Source organism: Chelonia mydas, chromosome 1 (assembly GCF_015237465.2).
Source record: "Chelonia mydas isolate rCheMyd1 chromosome 1, rCheMyd1.pri.v2, whole genome shotgun sequence".
NCBI classification, from domain to species: domain Eukaryota; kingdom Metazoa; phylum Chordata; order Testudines; family Cheloniidae; genus Chelonia; species Chelonia mydas.
In genome coordinates, this window is record NC_057849.1 from 99675015 (window position 1) to 99698092 (window position 23078).

General features: G+C 41.8%; 1 protein-coding gene across 1 annotated transcript in view; it reads right to left on the bottom strand.

Moving 5' to 3' along the window:
- The window catches only part of NALCN (sodium leak channel, non-selective), a 345337-nt gene that overhangs the window by 239061 nt on the left and 83198 nt on the right, over window positions 1-23078 (bottom strand). The window lies entirely within an intron of this gene.

The window sequence follows — 23078 nt, forward strand, 5'->3', positions numbered from 1 at the left end:
AAAACTGTTTGACACGTGCACAAATAGGTCTATGTATAGTTTCCACTCAACAGGCACTATACTTCACCCCTTTATCTGTAATCTTATTGTTACCTAGTCCATTGAATGTTTACATTGCTGTCCCCAATGGAAGATGCTGAAGAGAAAAAGAAAAATTAAGACAATGGCAAGAAGAAGAATAAGGATTAACATATGCATAAAGGCTTTTAAAAAGAAAACAAATGCTCCACAGGAATTGTTCTTGCTGAGAAAGATAGTTAAGAAAGAATATAGTTTGAAGTCTTCTGGATGCCAAAGGAGTTTGTGAGACTATGACAGATGTAGTTAGTTAAACTAACATTTAACCCCAGGTCTCAGAGGACATGAACTAAACATAAGGACGCAGCAGGCAAAAAAATAAATTTAGGCAAAACATTTCTACACAGAGGGTGGTGAACTTGTGTAATGCTTTCCTATGAGCAGAAATAGCAGCAAATAGCACATATACCATTAAACAAGACCTACCACCGGCAGGTAATTAAAAGGAAATACTAATATGGTTTATGGGAAAGGACAGGTACAAGTCCAGTTTCATCTGGATTCATCAGCTCCTGGGTATCCTGTCAGTACACATCAGAGACCAAATATGGATCTGGACACTATGGAGAGTACACTATATTTCAAATATTTTTCTATCTTTATCGTAGCGCATCTAAATGCTCTTTGTGCCACATGGCAGATCTTGGAGGACCTACAAGGTTGGAGAGACTCCCCTAACCACAGTTACGGAGGAAACTCTTGACAGGAGCTTTGGTGAGTTTTTCTCCCCTCAAGGTCTCTTCCAGTGAGTTTTCACAAAGGAGGGGACAATCCGAGCCACAGTTCACAGCCTCTTAGCTTTTCTATTATAAACCTTCATTTTCACAAGGGTGAAAATTAAATTCACTGAAATTAGGCAAAATCCTGTTTATCATGGCTATAAAATATGTGGAAGTTACACTGCTTTACTGGCACAGGGCAGGATGATTCGAGGTAGGGAAGTTGCTGGCAGAGCGGAGGTGAAATACACATCTTATGACTGCTTCTACAAGCAGTAGCCTGCACCTCCTCCTTCATGATTCTGACTGCAACATAACAACAGGGGATCATAGGCCTGGCCCTGTTCCCAAGATGGCAGACTATAGTTCCTTGGTGCTAGGGTACACCTATAGGTTAGTTTTCCAGGCCTTTCTCCTAAAACTCTATTGAATACTAGGAGAACCCTTGAAAGTAATCTGTACCTTCAAACTCAACATTTTCAGCCCATGCATTGCATGGATCTCTAGATATTTTAGAAAATACAGTAAACATGTGGCAGTTTCAACAAATTAGAATTAGAATTCAAAAACACAACAGCAACAGGAAAATCAGTTCTTGTTTTGTCTTTTACTGGGAGAAGAAATGTTTCAAAAGAAAGTATTTGCTAAACATGTTACCTATTTATAGCTTCATCTGATAATGTTGTAAGATGTGCCACGCAGTTTGAACATAGCAACACAGCCTCACTACTGTGGTGAATGTATTCTCATACATACATATTAATGTTCCCAGATTATGTTTTTATACTTTCAAGTCATTTCATTTTTTTCAGTTAATTTGAGAAAGTAGGTGGAATCAGGACATCTTACACATATACAGGTTGCATTTTTTAACCCAAAGTATCCCAAAGCATTTATAAATCTGTTAGATTGCAAACTCTTTGGGGTAGGCACTAGTTTTGGTTCACACAGTTGGCACTTAGATAATCAATATGACACAAGAATTACCTCACTCAAAGAAATGGCATCATCTCTGCAATGGAACATGGCAACTATTCAAATTGTTCAAAGGTATTGTGCAGGTTAGGAAGAGAACTTTACCAGAAAACTTTGAATTGAAGCTGCTAGGGAGACACTTGATAGTTAGAATAGCCATGAGCTAACAATCCTTCACTTGAAGAAAGCACAAAATGGTGAGAATCTTGGCTTACATCTCATTTGAAAGACTGTACTTTGCAACAATATAACGCTCCCTAGACCATGGTGGAGCAATACTATTTCAGAGTGGAAAGTGCAAACTTTCGAATTGCCATGCTGCAGCCTTACTGTTTTTCTTTAGAAGTCTCCCATCAAGATATTGACTCTGCCCAGCCCTAGGCACAGGGGTAGAAATTAAAATCTTGACTTTAAAAAACAATATTGTAATATTTTCCTATTCCAAAAGAGTTATAGCACTTTCCGTGCCAGTGGTTCTCAACTTATTTATCAGGAGCCAGGTGGCAGGGGAGTGGCAGCCTGCACCCTGGCACCTTGAGCCCCGCTGTGCGGGACCGACCAGCTGCCCACCCTGGACCCCAGTGGGCTGGTCAGGAGCCCCAGACCCCAACCATGTGGCTGCCCTGGACCCCCACTCTGTGGGGCTGGGTGGCAAACGCAGACCTCCAACCCCAAGGGGTGGGCCAGCAGCCCTGGACTCTATTCCCCGCAGGGCTGGCCAGCAGCCCCCGACCCCGCCATTCAGACTGGCCTTTAGCATACAGCTGAGCTGGGCCGCAGCTGTGTGCTAATTGGGCCACGGGTTGAGAACCGCTGTTCTATATCAAGAATAGGAAAAACTGTAAATATTTTGTAAAATATATCTATTGTGAATGGTAAATGTTCAAGAATTTAATGGCATCCCCTTAGCTGGTAAGATCTGATGAGATCAAAGTTTGATTTGGTATAGTCTGCAGGGCTGATCAGCCATTAAGTTCAGAGTATTCACCAGAGCACACTAGGATAATCAATCCATACTCAGACATGTAAGTCACTGGAGTTGTACCACTTTACACGAGGGCTAAACTTGCTGATTATGAATATCAAAAGGGGGAAAAGCAGCACGTAAGTTTGCTTTCTTGTTCCCTTCTAATAACTGGTTCACCCATGCCATTACAATCCTCTGGACCTTTTTCTGCACTTAAAAATCTATTTGCTTCACTAGAAGTTAGAATTGTGATTAAAAATCAAATCTAACTCAATAAGTAACAAAATGACACCAATACGAAGATATATGACAATTTTACACATATGGTATATTCTGCACCTTCACACCCTTGAAGTGATTCTACCCAATATACTTTTCAAAAGTAACATTCTCTGCATGTATCAGAATCTAACTAGTCCACATGTGACCGGGGCTAACTGCAGTATTCTAAACTACATCTGCTAAATCTTCTGGTTTGCCTACTTAGGTCTTCATTGTCAAATAATTTCAAGTTACAATGATACTGTGGTAATGTGCTAGTGTCCTATTTATTTGGAATTTTTTTTTATTTTATTGCTATGGACTCACTGGTGGCTTTGCCATAATTGTTGTGGTGTCTCTGAAGCAGATGATGAGTCTGAAGACCTTGTCCACACTTGCAGCAGTGTGTAGGATACAAGTAGCTACATGCTGCACTGAAAGGCAGGCACCATTCACACCGCAATGTGTAACTACACGCAGTAGTGAAAGGCTGCAGCAGGGGGGATGCAGTGAGGAAAGGCTCCGGCAGCTCCTCCCTGCCAGAGCCTTTGCCTGTTGCTGGAAGCTTTCACGACATTGAGGAAAGGCTCCAGCAGCGGGGAGACAGCGGGACACTGCACTGCTACAAATAGCAGTGTAGACGGGGGAGGCACTGCCTGATCATGCAGAGAGCCAGGTGGGGTATAAACCTATATATCAGGCATGTAGGGCACTCTACTCACAACCCATGTCCCACCAACTACACTACTATTTATACCCATACTAAACGGGCATGTAGTATATGTACTCTACACACCGTCATAAGTGCAAACCAACCCTAAGAGTCACACACTGCCATCCAGGTTCTCCCTTGTTTTTGAGGAGGAAGTACACTCTGAAGCAACCTTATATCCCCTCACTCCCTTGAAAGCCAGGTCACAATCTGGCCAATATTAGCAAACTAACAGGTCTTAAATCAAATATGTTTATAACTGCTGCACAATTAAACAATTCAAATTATAATTATCCCAGAGCATATTGCATCAGTTTAGAACATTATATATGTAAAACATATTATAGCTCATTTCTACTAACTTTTACAGTGATGCTTTTTTGTTTGTTTTTAAAAAATCATATGGGGGGGGGAGTAAAGGTCAATTCTCCCTGCATGGTGCACGTGTTGAGACAAGGTCAATCACTGTAAACTGGTCACACAGTGTAACTCTTGTCTGAAAATGGAAATCTTCCATTTAGAAAACAATTACCTCCATCATTCTGTGACTGCAGCTTTCATTATCCAGAGCTACACAGTCTTAATGGAATTCTGTGATAATTAAACTGATAAGACCTAATTTAGCATGCAATGACAAGTTTCTAATAGTCTGACTTCCTGATCTGCCCAATGGCGAAGAGTTTCCTGCTCTATGTTCTGGCTGAAATTAACAATGTCTTTTTTCAGTGGAATTAAAATCTCCATATGGGCTTCACCCTGTTCATACATTTTTGTAGTTAGTCCTCTTCCCCTCTTCAGACAGCATGTCTGATGTTCATTGCTTAAAACAAGCTGCTCAGCAAAGAGTTATTGTATAACTCTGGCTTCAGTTCTTCTCTAGCAGCCACACTGGTGTGGGTTGTTTTTGTTTAGGGCAGCTCTTTTTGTTTATTTTCTCCGTTAATTCTCATTAGGGTTGATGGTCTTAATGTGTGCTGATTTCTCTTTGACCATGGCATTCCGAGTGAGTATGTGGTTTTCCTGATTGCTGTGTTTAGCCTTTAGAAGTTATCTGAATACTTGGTTAGCACTCCGCAATCTCAGGAAGCAGAACTGTCATTGCTGATTACAGACCTGGACCCCCAACTCAGGCTTCTTACAGGGATTCCATGCAGACTGTACAAAAATCCATTTGCTGACTTTGACTTTAGAGAGTGCAATCCATCTGAACATCATTTGTGGAGACCTTGCTGTGCTATAGCTAAGGCTTCAAAAACAGGTGACAACAAAACAGATAGGCTTCCACAGTGGAAGAGAAGCCGAATTCCAGAGGGTGAAAGGTTCGCTGAGGTCCCAATCTCTTCCCAAATCTCAACACTTAGAGCCAAAGTTTGGCTTTCAGTTACAGCCCACAGTGAGTGAGGGAACTGACAAGCCACATCAACTCTCAGAGCAGTGCCTGCCCTAAGTCAGTGGTTCTCAAACTAGGACCGCCACTTGTTCAGGGAAAGCCCCTGGCAAACCAGGCTGGTTTGTTTACCTGACGCGTCCGCAGGTTAGGACAACCGCAGCTCCCACTGGCTGCAGTTCGTCGCTCCAAGCCAATGGGGGCTGCAGGAAGGGCGGCCAGCACATCCCTCGGCCCGCACCACTTCCCACCACTTTCACGCCCCATTGGCCTGGAGCGGCGAACCGCAGCCAGTGGAAGCTGCGATCAGCCGAACCTGCAGACACAGCAGATAAACAAACGAGCCTGGCCCACCACGGGCTTTCCCTGAACACGCGACAGCGCTAGTTTGAGAACCACTGCCCTAGGTAATGTACTGAAAGCTCCGGGAGAATACATCAAGCAGTAGGTGCGACTACATCATTTTACAGGATTCAGGGTCATACCAGCTAAGCTAGGGCTTCCCATCTGCCCATGGAATTTCTAGCCACGCTGGTGGTTCTGAGTCTCCCAGTTCTTGTGTGCTGGGTGATCAGGGGTGTGCCTCATTGTTGCACTGGAGCATAAAGGACATGGGGGTGAAACAGATTCTTATGTCCTCTCCCCCTACCCCTGCATCATGCCCACACAGGGATGCAAATAAACTACCCTTTTGGGCTTGTCACTGGGAAATTATATTATGTTAGAACATCAGGGTTGTGGTAGCTAATATGATGTTACACCATGTAGACAGGGATGGTCACATTTAATATAATGTTACCTGCCCACCAGATTAACCAGAGATTATGTTAAATACTACAGTCCCTGCAGTGCTTGTGATAAGTTGTGTTTGGCATCATGTTAGTTACCATGAATAAGTTCCCTCTCAGCTGAGCAGCTGCGGAGCAGCCTATTAAGTGCCGCGTAGGCACTCAGGCTGCAACAGGAAGAGATGCCTCTCCCCTAGCCCCAGACCTGCCGCAGCCAGGGGAGAGGCACCCCTCCCCCAGCCCCAACCCAGCCCTGGCCCTGCTGCAGCCAGGGGAGAGGTGCCTCTCCTGCCCCAGCCCAGGTGCTGCTGTGGGGAGAGAGAGCTGAGGGGAGTCCTCTCTCCCCACTGTAGCCCTGGGGAAGCCTGCATCCCAAACCCTCATTCCCCAGCCCCACCCCAAAGCCTGCATCCCCAGCCAGAGTCCTCGCCCCCCTGCACTCCAACCCTCTGCCCCACCCCTGAGCCCCCTCCTACACGCCGAACCCATCAGCCCCACCCCCACCACATGAATTTTGTTATGTGAACCTATATGGAGGTGATGTCGTTTTTAGTGTGGATAAGCCTTTAAAGAACACATTCCTGTACTGCAAACACCACAGTAAGCAAAGGGATTTAAAAAACCCAAAACTTTTATCTTGAACTCACAGGTGAAAATGATCCTAAATGGCTCTCAAACCCAGGCTACACTGGGCTTCATTAAGAGGCAATATTATAGCGGAATGTTGTGTGTCGGTAAGTGAGCATGTCTGAGTTGATGTAACTTACCTGCAGAGAATCTGGGAAAAAGGTGTAACACGTGTAAGAAGATGTGAGTTGCATCTTCTTCCGGCCTTGCTAGGGACCTTTTCTTTTTCTCTCTTCTAGCCCTGCAGCTTGTGAGATACACCATTTTAAACCCTCTTCTACCCAGATTTAGTGGGCCAAATTCTTAGGGGATGTAAGTTGCACATTGGTAAGTGGTGTGAATCACCATTCGTGTAACATACACTTGTGGGCACTGAAGGATTAAGGTACACCAATTTAGACTCTCCTCTCAATCTGGCCCACAGTATGCAAATACCATTCCTATAATCTGGGTGGAGATTTTCTAGAGTGGTGGTGGATTTATCTGTCTGAACTTTACTAAAGTAGTTCCACCTTATTTTCATTCCAAGCTTGCTTTTTCTTTAATTGACACTCTGCTACATTTGAAAGCTTGCTAACCCACCTTTAAGGATGTACATGCTGAACTGCCAGTAGTAAGGAGACTGATTCCCCACAGCACTTCTCCTTGTGTAGTCATTCACACTTATGCAAAGAGTGCAGGGTGGGTGCACAATTCTACCTAATCAGACAAGCAATAGGAAAACGTATCTTACCTTGCTGAAAATTTCCTTTCTTCTAGTGGTAAACTCTCCAGGTCCCTTACAGTGGGTCTTCTTTTGCAGCCTGCTGAGAGGCACAACTAGACCTATCAGTCAGGGAAGGATGGGAGTTGCCAGCCCTTAGAAGACCCCATCAGTATGAAACAGCCCCTGCTCATACATTACATTCTTGAAGTATTAACTAACAAGTTATTGAGCATAGTAAAATTTGGAAATATGAACATTTCCTACTGCTGAGCAGATATTAATTCCACTTTAAAACATGGTGGTGAAATATATATTCATATGTTGAGAGGCAAAGGTCATCCCATGGCAGGGCTGTCTTTACCCATACGCAAAGTACACAGCTCCGTAGGGCACCAGGAAATTTGTGGCAAATTTCTTGGTGCCCTACGCAGCTGTGTGCTGCTCCAGTCCCTGCTCCACCCCTTCCCCAAAGCCCCGGCCCCTGCTCTACCCCCACCCTGCCTCTTTCCGCCCCAGCCCTGCCCCCACACCCCTGAGGACTGCAGCAGGGATCGGGCGTGCACTCACCAGCAGCGGGAAGTACAGCGACCTGGCCCCAGTCGCACCACCGATGAGTGCTGGGGGGTGGTTCCCCCTGCCCCCCAAACTCCAGGCTGGGAGCGAGGGGAGCAGAGCGGAGCGGGCTGGGGCTGGGTCACTCCACTTCCCGCCGTCCTTTGAGTGCGGGATTGGGCTGGACCGTGCACTCACCAGGCAGCAGGAAGTGGAGCGACTCAGCCTGAACCCGCTCTACTCCGCCGGATTGTGCTGGGGGGTGGTTTTCCCTCTGCCCCCCAAGCCTGCTCCTGCCCCCCCCCCTCCCGCGGAGGCCTGGGGCCCGCCCACCCATCCACCCACCCCCCGCGAAGGCCTGGGGCCCCACACACACACCCAGCAGAGGGGGGGGCTACATAGGGCACCAGAATGGCTAGGGAGAGCCCTGTCCTGGAATGAGGAAAGTTTTGTCCCAGGTGGGACAGGATCTGCAGACCTTCCCACTAAACAAAAGGAAGTTGTTGGCAAAGTACAAATTTTTTTCCTATTCTTCTGCTCAGGGAAGGTCTGCAGATCCATTACAGTGGGATGTCCAATAGAAGTATGTAGTAGGGAGGGGATAATATAGTTAACTATATACAATGTAGTAAGTAGACTTATCTGACTACAGTGGTACAACAGCATGCAGAAATTTCAGCCAAACATCACATCTGAGGAAGCTTGCACATCCAGCTTGTAAAACTTGGCAAATATGTGTACTGATGAGCAGACGGTTGGTTTACATATCTCTTCATAAGATGCATCTGATCTTTAAGCCCAGCAGATAGTCATTACTCTGAGAAAATGTGCGTGGACATTTGGGGGAGCTGGGATGGCTTCTGGCCTTTTAAGTTTCTGCTATGCACTACTGTATCCACCTTGATATAGATGTCTGAGAAGATTTCTTACATTTTGCTGGTATAAATCAAAAAGTAGCAATTTTTCTGAAAGATCTGGTGCATTTGATGTAGATCTTCAATGTCAAAATATTTTGGTAGGATGTTTTGGAAGCAGATCAAAAGATGGAAGGACTATATCCCTTGCGCTCTGTGGAGTACTGAATTTACCCTGGGAGTAAAGGCTGCGTTGATTCTTAAAATCACTTTCTCCTGGTGGAAGATACAATATTATTGTTCTACTGATAAGAGTCTTTGTTCTTCAAATCTTCTAGTGGAAGCGGTAACAATTAGAAAAAACACTTTTAAGGAGAGGAAATATAAGGATACCTGTGACAGAGGTACAAATGGATGTTTATTTAAGCCATCAAACACTAAATTTAGGCCCCAATGGGGAATCCTCCTAACTGGGGTAGGATTGACAAGAGAGGCTGTTCAGAAATCTTCCAATGTCTTGAGGTCTTGAGGGAAGTAATCTTGTGCTTTCCTGTTGTCTGTAACATGCTTGAGATCATGGCCACTTGAAATTTTAGTGTTTGAGGGGAAAGACCTTTCCCCAGGAATTCCAGGATGTATTTCACCTTTCTACCCACAATTTTCATAACAAGATCTTAAAGCTGGACCAAATCCTTGAATATGCCTTATTTGTTGAACCTTTTTGCAAGCTAAGAGCTTGCCAGTTAGAACCTACGAATATCCCTTTTGTTTTAGAAGGGCCTTTAACATACCAAACAGCCAGATTTGTCCTCCCTGAGTCTGAGTAGCAGATCAGTCTGTGACAGAATGCACACTTGTATTCACACGCTACACACTACAGTAATAATCTATGCACAACATATGGATAGTAAGGTATGATTTGAGAACTAACAACTGTTATGAGAACAAGCTGAAATCAATACTGAAGTGTGTTTACCAGACAAGTCTGGGAAGTGAGTAAATCTGTTTCTCAAAGACAAAGGACAAATTGACGACCCGAGCCAGGTGTCATCAAAGTTGGTGAGCCATCACCTATCAAGTTGCCATTCTTTGGCATGAAAGGGTTGGGGAAGGCAGGAAGGCAAGGGACAAGGCAAATCTACAGTTCAGCAAAGAGATGTAAAAAGATACAGCATGGACTTCTTTCACCACTGGACTCCATGTTGCCTTCTTTACTGTTTGTATAAAATTTGCTTTGAGGAATAACCTTCAGGAAAATGCATCTCAAAAGGGGACTGGACCAAAAAAGTGAGGGGCAAACACAACCCAAATTATCTCTCTCAGTTCATCTCTCTCTTTCACCTAAGAGTACAAAAGAAAACAGCTGTTGGACCTTGGGAGAAGATCCTGGGCTGAGAGTTTGCCCAGCAATGTTATTACTTGTACTCATTTTGTAGTTAAATAAGCTTGTTTTATTCTTTAATCAAAACTAATCCAATGCTGTGAACTGTGTGGGAAACTCCATTTGAGATGGCAAGCATCTTGATTCCCTTAGAGGGGCAAGAGACCTAACATATATCAGGACTGTCCAGGAGAAGGCTGGACAGTGCTAAACACATGTTTTTTGGGGGAAAGATCTGGGATGAGAAGTGTATTGGAGTCACCCTGCAAGTAATAACCAAGGTTGGAGAAATCCAGAGTGTGACTGGTGTATGCTTCAGATTGCTGAGGTCAGAGCTGCTGAACCAGGGTGGTAGATATACACAGACACTTAGGGCAGGCTGTGTTGTGAGCTACCCAAGTTGGAAGCTACAACAGCAAAACATTGGGAGGCACCCAAGGTTGCATGGCAGGGGTGACATAGCCCCTCACTGGTCTGGATTGCACCCCAGAGCGTCACACAGTCCTTGCAATAGAAGATCCCTTTGGTGTGGGAGGAAAAATGGACAGCAGACTGCCAACAAAATCAAGTCTGAAAACCAGGGTTTCCTTAGCCAATGTGGGGCCACCAGAATTACCTCAGGTTTCAGAGTAGCAGCTGTGTTAGTCTGTATCCTCAAAAAGAAAAGGAGTACTTGTGGCACCTTAGAGACTAACAAATTTATTTGAGCATAAGCTTTTGTAAGCTACAGCTCACTTCATTGGATGTATGCAGTGAATTGCCCTGGGGAGAACTGTAAATGGTGGAAAGGCACACAGCAGTCCTTCCAGACATGGATGAGAGTGTGCATCTGTGAATCCATAGCAGGTTAGATTTTCATAGCTTGGCTGTGGATCTTGTGGTTCTTTGTTGATATAAGCAACTGCAACTATGGTGGACATCACTAGAACATCATGATTGTTCAACTCTGTGGCTACGGTTATTAGGGCATACCTGATTGCTCTGAGCTTAAGCCAGTTGATACTGTGTTGAAGCTCCTTGTACATACACAACCCTTATTTGGTTTTGTTCCTTGAATGAGCTCCCCCATCCTTTGCAACTGGCATCATTTGCCACTACAATTCTCTCCAGCTCTAAAATCTTGTGGCCTTCATAGTATCTTCTCATTCCAGCCACAAAGATAGAGAATTCAATAGTGCTTTGTGCAACAAGACTGAAGTATATAGGACTAACAGGTCTTGAGGATCCAGAGAAATCAGGAACAGCTGGAGAGGACATATGTGGGATCCTGAACATGACAGGATGTCGGTGCATGATACCATCATACCAAGTAACAACATCAGAGCCCTGATACATGAACTACAGAACTTCCTGTTGCCTTTTTAAATGTTTGTCATAGTACACGCCTCAATAACATGGAATACCATGAGCACATCACGCCACATCTTCTTTCTACATTGGCTTCCCATAAAATATCAAGTCAAATTCAAGGTCTCAGTCCTTATCTTCAAGGTCAACAATTCTGCTCTTCAGGCACAATGAAACTTTATACAATAAAGGTAAAACCGGTCTGTGCAGAAGATATAGATTTCTCAGAGGCCAGTCCAAGACTGTGGAATGAACTCCCCCAGGAACTACAGACTAGCACAAACTTTACGACCTTTTTCTCCAAGTGCACAGAGCATTTCTTCAGCCTTGCCTTCCCTAACAAACATACAACATAGTGTACATTAAAAAAAACCTCAAAACAAAACCCTACCAAACCAAAATACTCTATTGCACACACAATTCTCCTCCCCTCCCCGCCATCCCGAGAAAAGGATGAAAGAGAGAAAGAACCATATATCAGATGTTAGTCTTGTCACTTAATGCACTACTAGAAGGTGCTCAGATACCAAGGTGATGAGGGTGGTATAAAACCATATAGATTATAGACTAGTTCAGTAACCAATAAAAAGCTGTAATTATAAGTGAAATCAAGAATGGACAAAAAATTAAGCTTTCTGGGAAGTTGTTTATTTCATTTGAGATCCAATCATTGAGCTGGTGAAACTAATACCTAATATTCTAGAATACCAGGGGAATTTATGTTCCACTGAATGTTCTTACCAGCAGTAAAGTTTTCTTTGACTGTCAGTACAAGACATCTGTATTAATCTATTCACATTAGTTTCACCTGATTGCCTGGTTTAATGCAGGATTCAATTACTTTGGGTTTAACACAGCAATAAATTAAAATTCTGTGGGGAAGGAGTTGCTTGCGTTTTTCTAAGTTTTCAAAAACTTGAAAAACTTTCCATATGCTATTTGCTGGCACAACTAAATGAATTCCACTCTCCATATTTCTGCTGAGCTGTATGCATATAGCCCAGTGGTACTCTGACTGAGGTTCACAAGTCATTAAGTGGCTCTTTAAAGTGTCTCCTGCACTTCTTTGCAGCACTTGATATTAAAACACTGTGTGATTTAATTATTAACCAATCTAAGCTATTAATCAATTGTAGATGATAAAATAATAATACTTGGTTAGTCATTTTGCTGTGAGAATAATATAAATAAACTAAAAATATTTCTTCTGTCATACTGTTTAAATATGACTATATAGCACTATAGTAAATGAAGCAATGAATTCACATTACTGTGGCTCTTTTGGATAATGCAGATCACTAATTTGGCTCCTGAACCACTGAGGTCTAAGTATCACTTATGTAGCCCAATATTTTCAAAAACAGGAGCCTAAATTAGGCTTCTAATTCCATATTTAGGCAACTACATAAATAGCCTGATTGTCAAAGCAGCACCAATTGACTTTAATGGGAGCTCTCAGTGCCCTGCATTTTTAAAGTCAGGACACTTATTTAGGTCCCTATATTAGGAGCTTAGCTTTAGCTTCCTATTTTTGAAAATCTTGCCCCTGTGGTTTAACTGTACTTTGTATTACTCATCCAGCACAAAAATAGTAATTTTCCTCTTTTGGGACAACAAGACCATAATTATGGTCAACATTTAGGCCCTGATCCTGCATTTGGATCTGTGCAGACAGACCCATGTACCTCATGGAGCCCCACTGGTTTTTAATTGCAGAAATAGGGCCGTATATGCTATATTTAAACCACTGTTGTCTGTGTACAATGCCAAGGTACTTTAGTAATGCAGTCTAACAGACATTCTAGAAGACTGTAAACCATAATATTTCTCACACATACAAAATTATAAATGTAACAGAAATAATAATAAAAAATGCTTCCAGGGGTTGGAACCAGCAAGTCACAAAGAAAGATACACCCTCACAGAGTCTCCTTTTTTGATCAGTTTAGTCCTTCCACAAAGTCAAGGGGCCAAATTCTTCTCTGAGTTACCCCTGTGCAATCTCATCATCTTGCAAGGGTGTAATGTACATGGTCAAATCTATTGTAGTGGATTTGTACTTGTGTAACTGAGGGGAATAATTTGGCTCAAAAGCTGCTCATGTAATTCAGGGAACCAAAATGAAAGGAAAAATTAAGATTTTTGTCACACTGCCATATTTCAGTGTACAGCCCACACAGCCCTTCTATCTAGGAGGAATTTTCAGCCCTTCTATAATAATACGAAGCATGAAGAACACATAAGAGACTACCTCCTCAAGTCCCTCGCAACAGATCTGGCAGTCTATCTGGAAAAATAACTGTTTGGCTAATTCTGAAACTCTTGCTGGTAATGTTTCTAGTGTAAAAAGGAGAGTAATAGGAATGGAAAATATTATAAACTTTGAATGTGGAAATGTTTGAAAAGGGAAAAATCATTAATGTATTTTATTTTGAATGTTTTAGTTTATTGTACTGTGTTTTACCACACACTGAAAGAAAGACATCCAAGAATATTTGTCACATAAGAACAATTTCAAAAATCCAAGAAAGGTGAGACTATAAAGTTTGTCATTGCAGAAGCTACATACTTTTCCATCATTTTTTTATTACTGTTGCTGCTCATATACAGCAATCCTTCCTATGTGCTCCAACTTGAAAATTCAGTGACCCGGTCTTGCTTCACCTCTGGGTTTCGGGAATTTTATGTAAATCTTTGTGCAAGCGACTGGAAATTTGATCAGCTCTGCCAGCTGAGAAATTGTTATCAGTGTTGTTAATAAACCCCTACAGTACCAAGCACTTTGCTGAAGACACCAAACTAAAGACAATCTTGTCTGAAGAGCTTACAATCTACAAGACAGAGAAGATGTCCCGCAGTGGGGAAGTCTAAGGAGAAAGAGTTTGCTTGGAATTTTTTGTAACTATTTGGTTAATAAATTAATAATGTATTTTACTTTCTGTGGGCTTTGTGGAGTTTTCGGAATGTACTGGAAAGATGAGGAGGTGGTAACTTGGCTGGCTAGAATCTGGAAAGCATTCTATTTGTAAGGGACTGTAGAAAAAAAGCCTGGAGACAGGCCTGGGAAAAGAGAGGAATGGGACACTGAAGTTGGCCTCACTAGTGTAGTGGAGGAAGAACGAATGCAGTGAGTACCATGTAAACTACTGCTTGGAACCCTTTGAGAATCAATATAAGGAAGCACTATCTAAATCTTAGAGATCCTGGCTGGTAAGAAGGCATCCACACCAATTGTTCAAGCAAAGACTGCTGCCATAAAACTCCAAATCCTTCCTTTTGATGCATGAGGTAGATTTCAGTAAGAGATATGCAAGGACACAATTTGTTATTACCCTTTTGCAAATACTGTCCTGCTTATATACAGAAATTGAATAGAATCTCATCAGGGACACATAACTGAATGTAACAACGGAGATGGAACAGATTTTGATCCCCTCAGAGTTCCATGACAGGGCTAAACTTATGTCATCTGCCAAAACAGCATACCAGAAAGGAAAAAATCTCTCTTAGGAGAAAGTCAAGATTTTGCCTTTTCAAAGCAAAGCCTGTACATAGGCAGTCTGAAACTTCTGGAGAGTCAGTAGTGAGGAAGGAATAGCTGGAATTAACGGGATTACGGACAGTAAAGAAGAATATTTTGCCAAAAAACTGCCATCAAAGCCTGTAAGTGGCAGCTATGTTTTAGGTCTGTTTTTGTAAAATAAAGGGACACAACAAATTAAGTATAATTAAGAGATAATGTCAATGGAGTAGAAAACTGTCACAGGATAATGCAGAGATAAAGACAAGCAATTTAAGGAAGATAAATGTTTAGGTGAAGCTGATATATTTACTTTCGGAGCAGGAGATATTAATCCTGTGACACTGCTATATCTGAATCACTTCCTTTCTCTTATCTCTGGTGTACGTTAAAGCCTCAAAGTCTCAGGATTTTCTGATCAGAAAAAAAAAGTCCTCTTGCGCTCCCACCACAGTGTACACTCCCGAATCATAGGCACAACAGGTTATCATTAAGCCAAAAGCTGTTAGATAAATAATTATCTACAGACCCGGATTCATAAATTTTAGGATCAGAAGAGACCATTATGATACAGTACACCCTCACTACAACACCCTTCATAATAACGAACCTTTGGATATAATGAACCCGGTCCCTGGATTCCTACCTTGAACCCTGGGGCTGCACCGGGGACTGAGAGCTCCTCCACCCTAGAAAAAATGGAGAAAGTACTATTGCATGCACTTTTGCAAACGAAGGAAGCACTTGAGGTTCAGGTACCAGACTGTGACACGGGAGATTTGGGTTCTGCTTCTTGCTTTGCCATAGTCTCTGACATTTTTTGTGTCTTAGCTTTGCTTAGCCAAATTTAATTGCAGATAAAAATATCTCCTAACCAGTGTTATGGCCAAGAATTGTTTTTCATGTATTGGTGACAAACACTGGTCCAGACAACAAGTAAGAATTGGAACTATAGACATCTGAGATCCACTCCCTCCTCACTAGAAATAGGGTGAGACACTTGAGCTTTCTGTATCTCCATTTCCCAATGTGTAAAATGGGAATGATAATAGTGTAATGATCTCACTGGCTCATTACTGGGCAAAGGATGGGTTACAAGGTTTATTAGTTAATGTTTGTACTAGGCTTTGAAGATACACTGGTTGCCACTGAAAACTCTCCATTTGCCAACCATTTACCACTGCGATAGCAAAGTCTGGCCTATACTCCGAATAGGAAATAACTGTTGGTACATATTGATTTTTTAAAAGTTGGTGTCAAATTTAATTATTATTTAATGGGCCATTGGCCTTGGAGAACAGCATTTGCAGAACTACATGATGATACTGGGTAGATTTAGGTCACTTGCTTTTCACTTTATAGAGAAGATCTTTCATGGGGAAAAACCCCTACATAAATACCATAGGATATTTGTCAGTTTTTGAGGTTGATGAGTATATGTGTCCATAAGAATATACCTCACTCTGTCATGTCAAACTTTGACTGCTGACATTCAGCTTGCTTGATTTGGATAGAGGAGGGATTTGAAGGCTTAGGGGGAAAGAGTGGGTGTTGTAAAAGATGAAAGTTGCTGCAGCAGAAAGATATTTAAAGGATAACCAGACCAATTTGTTTTCATGGGTGCTGACTGTGGTTGCCTCTGTGTGTCTTTTTGTATTCTGCTTCTCTTTTCTTTTCCTTTTGAGTGTATTTGTAGCTGTGCTTTTTATTTTAAGTGGTGAAAATTAATGTGGCAAACGCACATCTGTAGATTAATTACAGGAATGTGTCCACACAGCATATGTGATGATTACTAGCCAGATGTTATTAATATCTGAATGTAAAAAGGGCATGTGCTGTGGAAAAAGTCCACATAGCATCAGATAATCGGTGCTCTATCTAATGCTGTACTGTGCCTCCAGCAGTCGCCAGTAGCTTTGGAGGAAAGCAAATTACAAAACAAACCCAATACTGCAACAAAACACCCACTAAAAAAATGCATCTTGTTAACTGTGCAGTGATGTGTATAAATGAATCATGATTACTTACATATAAAACTACGTAGACTAAATTTAGATGCACGTTCAGACAAGTAATTATGTGGAAAATATAGTTGAATGGTTATAACCTCCAACCTGCCCATTTATTTCTGTGCTCCCATTTAGTTTCACAGTAGTCTTTGTGTTCTTTAGTGATGACTGTTAAAAATGTTAAAGTACATGCATATGCAATCGCATACTTAATTAAACAGGTAACAACTGGGGTTTACCCATGTACCAGGACATTTTTCTGAACATTTAGTCCACTGTGTTTGTACAGTTCATGAAACTATCATAATATTTGTTACACCCTACTGAGCTAATAAGACCAAAGAATGAACTGAGGAGTAAAAATAAGAGAGTAAAAATAAGAAATAAGTGACATAGGCCACATCTGAATGCACCTGACACTTTCAGTGAGGTCATTTCTGAAGGATGATTTAATATAGGAAATGTCAACCTTTCTAATATAGGAACCCAAACCAAAACAACCTTAGAGTGAGAAACAGAAGGGAACGATTGTACTACTGAGGCATAGTGAGGAGCTGTGCTATCCACATTCATGAACCCACCCTTTCATTCACACCCTTTCACTCACTCCCACTGACCCCTTCATGGACAGTGTTTGAAAAAATTACCAGACACACTAATAGATAAAGGACTCATCTAAGATGAATGGGCACTCTGTTCAGGAGCAACACCCATTTAGAAAGTTAATCTCTCTGCCCAACTGCTGGGAAAGGGGATGGTGCCTGGATTTCTACTAAGCATTTGTCCTTGACTCTACTGTTAATGGAAGTTGTTAAATCTGAAGCTGCTCGCCAACAAAGAGTGAAGGTTATTTATTCTCTCTGCTGTTGCTGCTGCTATTCCCTCCCACTCCAGAATCTCCTGGCTGCTAAGATAATTATGGATCTGGGGGTCTTCGCTAGCCTATTCCTATTCTTATTGCTCTGCTGCATGGCTCATACCTTCCCCTGACCTGGCTCTTGACAGTTTCACTCTGTTCCACAGATTTCTCCAACAGTAGGAGTGAAACTGACCAGTTTTGTCAATTTCATTATTTTTCCAAACTGGGGAAGCTTTGAAGGGTAGCAGAGACACTTGAGGAGCCTAGAGATTTAGAAAGATAACACCATACACTTGGTTCACATTATCTTCCCAATCATGTTATCATCAATACAGGATATTATTATTATTTATATTGCAGTGGTGCCTTGGAACCCGTGGACTGGGACCCCATTCTGTTAGACACTGTAGAAACACACACTAAGATGGTTCCTACTCCAAACAGCTTTTTTTCTTCTTTAGAAAGAAAGTTTAAACTCTGTACTGTACTTGGACAGCACTTGCACAGTAAGGCTTCTTCTTGCCCCAGGCAAGACAAATGTATTTCTCAAGCCCTTCAAGATGGTGCAGAGGACATTGCTGACCAGAATACAAGAGCACAGCAGAAAACAGCAGAGAAGAGTTCTAGGATCAGTATGTATTGTACTTCATTTAAAAACCGAACAAAACTGGAAAACAGAGTTACATGCTTTTTAGAATAAAATCCCTTGGTAAATACCAAATCTTAGTTTGTATACAGATCCAGTCTTGCTCCCATTCATGTCAAATCTATGTACTTCAATGGAAGCAGGATAAGGCCCAAAAGTAAAGAACCTTCTACCATGCACAACTATATTGTATGTGTCTCACAATATGCCCTTTCTGCACCAAATTCATCCCTGGTGCAAGCTGGCAAATCTCTATTAACTTCAGTAGTGTTGCATCCACTTATGACAGCACAGAATGTGATCCTTGCTCTGTGGCAAACTTGCTAGATATCTCACTTTTCTTTTCTTTTTTTTTAAATTTGAAATTGAAATGATCAAAATCAAATGCGCAAAACTTGAACCGATTTACCGTAAATGAAGTAGCACTAATTATATGGTAGCTGCTAGATTGCTATGCTCATATGTTTGTTATAATGACACATTTCAGGAATGAACAGGACAAACTCTATAATAATACCTTCAGGTAAAACATCATTGCTTTTATAAAATAAAATAATATTGTTACACAAAAAAAGTTTACCAAATAATTTAGTTACCTGTAGACATATAAGGTGCATCATCAATTGGAGCGTTATAAAATATTGCTAAGCTATTGCCAGTTATTGCCCTATTACCAACATTCCTGATTAGGGGAAGCTTATTAAGATTGTACCAAAATAGTTCTGAACATTACCTGATATCCTCAGATTCTCTTAGACATCTTTCTATAAGATGGCTATTGTAGAGAGACAAATGTGAACATAAGAATATAAAAATGGCCATCCTGGGTCAGAACAATGGTCGTCTAGTCCAGTATCTTGTCTTTTGACAGTGGCTGATGCCAGATGCCTCAAACAGAACGAACAGAACAGGGCAAATGCTGAGTGATCCATCCCGTCATCTACTCCCAGCTTCTGACACAGGCTTAGGGACATCCAGAGCATGGGGTGAGTCCCTGACCACCGTGGCTAGAAGCCATTGTTGGACCTATCTCCATGAACTTATCTCGTTCTTTTTTGAACCCAGCTATATTTTTGGCTTCACAACATCCCCTGGCAATGAGTTTCACAGGTTGACTGTGTTTTGTGTGAAGAAACACTTCCTTCCATTTGTTTTAAACCTGTGGCCTATTAACCAGAATGACATCTCGTTCTCGTATTATGTGAAGGGGTAAATAACACTTCCCTATTATTCACTTTCTCCACACCATTGATGATTTTACAGATGTCTATCGTATCTCCCCTAGTCATCTCTTTTACAAGCTGTACAGACCCAGTGTTTTTAATCTCTCCTCAGATGGAAGCTGTTTCATACTCTAATAATTGTTGTTGTCCTTCTCGTTACTTTTTCCAATTCTAATATATCCTTTTTTAATTGGGGCAACCAAGATTTCCTGCAGTATTCAAAGTGTAGGTGTATCATGAATATATGTATTGGCGTTTTGGTATTTTCTGTCTTATTATCTATCTCTTTTAGCGTATTATATCTGTGCTACAGAATCTGCCTGGTTTCCAGTTCATTTTTGGATGTTGGTTCCAACTTACACAGTTCAGGTCCTCATTGTCTTAAAGATTCTCTTTCTCTCCTGCCTTATGCCAACAGTTGAGCTGCTTGGAGATGCTTGGATGTCTCTATTACAGCAGTCCTGACAGGGTATTTTTTCTGAAAGCTCCTAGAATCTTGAACTCATTCTCCGCTACATTCTGAAATAGCCTAAACTTTGCTGACTTTCAGGTCATGCTGCAACACATATTTATTTACTAAGGCATTTGCCTAAAAGAGATTTGTAAGGTTTCAGGGAAGATTACTGAAGTCCTTAATTGACACTGTATCAATCTGCTCTGTAACAAATACTAATGCACGTGAGTAATTTTATGGAAGTGAACACTTTTATTGAGTTAAGTGGGACTACTCAAATGCATAAGAATCAGAATCAGGGCCGTAGAGATGGTTGGAATTTTCATTTTGTAATTCAAGTATATTTTTTAAAAGTCTCAAATAAAAACTAGGCTATTTTTAAAGTTTTATCAATTACAGGAATAGCTCTTGCAATATAGCGCTCTTACTTTTTTTTCTTCACATTTATTGACAGATTATAATAAATTGCACAATATCTTATGTTTCAGTATATTTTTGCAGCACATAACCCAATATAATCAATCCTAGGGAATTCACAACTATATATTACCTCCCATACTTTCCTGGCTTTTGTCAATTAGCTATTAGGAGCTGAAAGGGTTTCTTGGTTTGCTATAATGAGGATTACCCAGGATCCCTAATTGGTATAGTAATAAGATGTAGTTGAGTTTGAAACAAATGATACTAGTCTTATTTATCTGGAAATATGGGGATTGTGACAGGGTGGACTAGGTCCAGAGGCCCCCTGCTGGAGGCCTCACGGGCCTGCCTCAACCCACCCTAGAAAAGAGGAGAGGGAAGTCCTCCATGCAACCTAGAGTGGCTGGAGAGAAACACCCAATCAGAAGGGCTGTTGGACTGGCCAATCAGGGGCTCGAAGACTCATATAAAAGGAAACAGCAGAGGCAGAGCAGTCAGTTGCTGCCTAGAGCTCGAAGAGGGGGAATGTGGTGTCTGGCTGGCTGGAACAGCAGCAGGACTATGGACAGATCAGTGTGGGCAGGCTGAGCCCAGGGGACTGAGCCCAGAACATAGCCAGACCAGGCAAGGGTACTCTGATGCGCCCTGCTGGTCTGCCTGAAGACTGAGCCCAGGGAGGACTGCCAAAAAAAATCAGCTGAGGGTACCAAGATAGGCCCCTCTTGGGCTGTTAAAGAACACAGTGCCTCCAGGGAGGAAGTCTTGGTGCTACGGCCCCATACATGGGCCATGAGAAAGAATTAGAGACTGTATACCCTGGAAGGAGGAACAGTGTGTGTGACTTGGCCAGAGGGCTGAGTCACTAAAGACCTGTCAAACAACCACTGGCTGGGGAGGGGTCATGAAAGGCAGGTGCCACCCCATTGTAAGAACTGAAAGAAAAGCAGCCTCACAACCGACCAGAAAGGGGGCACCTGTGAGAGGTGGGTGCCATCCTCGTTCAAAGACTGAGTGAATGCAGACACATATCAGTCAGAGAGGGGGCGCTTGTGAGAGGAGGGTGCCACAGGAACAAATGTTTTTGACTCCTCTCTTGGAGTTGGGGATGAAGGTAGCAGTTGCAGTATTATATGCTGCAAGTACTGCTGAGGGGTTTGCAATGTATGTACTCTTACAAGTGCTTCCTCTTAAGCCTGCTTGGGGTACAGTAAGGTGAAAGGAATTGTTCTATATGAGAGAATCCTTCATTTGACCTTCCTCACACATAGTGAGAGATTTTACACATTAAGTAAAAAGAAAGGAAGTACTAGTGGCACCTTAGAGACTAACCGATTTATTTGAGCATAAGCTTTCGTGAGCTACAGCTCACTTCTGTAGCTCACGAAAGCTTATGCTCAAATAAATTGGTTAGTCTCTAAGGTGCCACTAGTCCTCCTTTTCTTTTTGCGAATACAGACTAACACGGCTGCTACCCTGAAACCTACACATTAAGTAGTATTTCACACTATGCATACCCCCATTTAAATCAGTGGGATTTCTCATGAAGTAAGGTACTACAGAATGTGAATAAGTGTGCAGAATCTGGACTATATAATAGGGTAAGGGTATAAAGTTGGAGGGAACTGGGGGGAGAAATCTAATGAACAGAACCACAGGTGACACCAGTCTTCTAATCCAACCTGTGTTCTTAGAGGAGCCTTTTTGAACCTTCACAGAGTCAGAAGTTATAAACCCAGAAAAGGACATTATTTTGTCTAACCTCCTCTACAACATATGACTTCCCTGAATTAATTCCTATTTGAACTAGAGTATATCTTTTAGAAAAACATCCAATCTTGATTTAAAAATTGGCAGTGATGGAAAATCCACCTCAACCCTTGTAAATTATTCTAATGACGAACTACCCTCACGGTTAAAAATGTGCATCTTATTTCCAGTCTGAATCTGTCTCGCTTCAGATGGGAGCTCAAGCTGAGCTAGTTATCCACTGGTACCCCAAGTCTCTTGCAAAGTCACAGCTTCCCAGCATACAGTCCCCATCCTGTAAGTATGGCCTAGATTATTTTTCCTAGATGTATAATTTTGCATTTGACCAAATTAAAATGCATCTTGTTAGCTTGAGCCCAACTTTACCAAGCAATCCAGATCATTCTGTATCAGTGACCTGTCTTCATTATTTAGCACTTTCCCAATCTTTGGGTACTCTGCAAACTATATCAGTGATTATTTTCTATCGTCTTCCCAGTCATTGATAAAAATGTTACATAGCATAAGGCCTTCTACTAATGACTCAGGAATTTTATTTATTATTTTATTTATGATTATTTATTATTTTAGTACCATCACTATGAAAGTCAAGGGGACCCAGAGTTTAAACAACTCCTGGTTACCAGTATATAGATATTTTCCAAACATTTCAACCCAAATGGTTAAAAATTGGCAAAATTATACACAACTGAAGACAGGTTCTTATAATGGGTAACTTTAGCCATAGAGGTGGGTAACCTTAGCTATAGGAGTCGCTATCTGTGCCATATAATATGTAAGATGTTTGGTCAGAGATGGTCTTTGAAGCTGCAATGCCTAAATCTGG